Source organism: Pteropus alecto, unplaced genomic scaffold, assembly GCF_000325575.1.
Source record: "Pteropus alecto unplaced genomic scaffold, ASM32557v1 scaffold270, whole genome shotgun sequence".
Taxonomy (NCBI): domain Eukaryota; kingdom Metazoa; phylum Chordata; class Mammalia; order Chiroptera; family Pteropodidae; genus Pteropus; species Pteropus alecto.
The window spans coordinates 5,815,534-5,817,426 of NW_006430735.1; positions in this window are offsets into that span (position 1 = coordinate 5,815,534).

Here is a 1,893-nt window from a genome sequence, read left to right on the forward strand (position 1 = left end):
GCAGACAGTCTAAATAACTTTAAAAATTTTTATGGAAGAACCTGAAACACCAAGATGATTTTTCCAAAATTTTGAATTTGACTGGAAGAAAATATTATTTTTTAAAATGAGGCTAAATATTCATATAAAGAGATAATTGGTCAATTATCAAGTAGTTGAGATCTCACAATGTTTTAATAGCTATAAATTTGGAAATGTTGGGACATTTGGTGGTGTGTGCCCTATAACTACATTTCTTTTTTTCTTCTTTAGTAGTAAGGTATATATATATATTGCATTGTGTGTTTACCGTCCATAGTTAGATTTCTTTCTGCCACCATATATTTGACCTTTTTTAGCCCATCTACCACCCTCTTGGCCCTCCACCCTCTACCCTCTGCTAATCACTAGTCTATTGTCCATATCCATGAGTCTCTGTTCGTTTGTCTTGTTCGTTTGTTGCTTTTAGGTTTATATCCCGCATAGAAGTGCTATCATGTGATTTTCAACTTTTCTGTCTGGCTTATTTCGCTTAACATGATTATCTCAAGTTCCATCTATATTGTCGCAAATGGCAGTATTTCATCTCTTCTTATGGCTGAGTAATATTCTGTTGTATATATGTAGCACAGCTTCTTTAGCTAATCATCTATCGTAGGACACTTTGGTTGCTTCCATGTCCTGGCCACCATAAATAATGTTGCTGTGAACATCAGTGTGCAGATATCTTTTTGGATATATGTTTTCAAGTTTTGGGGATAAGTATCCAGTAGAGGGATTGCTAGATCACATGGTAGATCAATTCTTAGTTTTCTGAGGAAACTCCATACCATTTTCGATAGTTGCTGTACCAATTTGCAGTCCCACCAGTAGTGTATTAGGGTTCCCTTTTTCTCCACATCCTCTCCAACATTTGTTATTACTTGTTCTGTTGATTATAGCTATCCTAACAGGTGTGAGATGATATCTCATTGTGGTTTTGATTTACATTTCCTTAATAGCTAGCAATGTTGAGCATCTTTTCAAATATTTGTTGGCTATTTGTATGTCTTCTAGGGAGAAGTGTCTGTTCAGGTCCCCTGCCCATTTTTTGATGGATTGTTTTTGTTGTTGTTGTTGTTATTGAGTTGTATGAGTTCTTTGTATATTTTGTATATTAGGCCTTTATAGGAGGCATTGCTCGCAAATATATTCTCCCATTCAGATGGTTGTCTCTTTATCATGTTGACGATTTCTTTTGCTGAGCAGAAGCTTTTTAGTTTAATGTAGTCCCATTCATTTATTTTTGCTTTTACTTCCATTGCCTTTGAGGTCAAATTCATAAAATCCTCTTTAAGTCCAAGGTACATGAGTTTAGTTCCTATGTTTTCTTCTGTGCATTTTATTGTTTCAGGTCTTATATTCAGGTCCTTAATCCACTCTGAGTTAATTTTGATGCGTGGTGATAGACAACAGTCTCGTTTCATTCTTTTGCAAGTGGCTTTCCAGCTTTTTCATCACAATTTATTGAAGAGGCTTTCCTTTTCCACTGTATGTTTTTGGCTTTTTTGTCAAAAATTATTTGCCCATATAAATATGGGTTTACTTCTGGACTCTCAGTTCTGTTCTACTGGTCCGTGTGTCTGTTTTACTACCAATACCATTGCCGTTTTGATTACTGTCATTTCGTAGTATAATTTGAAGTAGGGCAGAGTGATACCTCCAGCCTCATCTTTTTTCTCAGGATGGCTTTGGCAATCTGGGGTCTTTTGTACTTCTATACAAATCTGATGATTTTTTGTTTTATTTCTTTAAAAAATGCTGATGGGATTTTGATGGGGATTGCATTGAATCTGTATAATGCTTTAGGTAATAAGGTCATTTTAACTATGTTCATTCTTCCTATACAAAAACACAACACAAGGAATCCACATC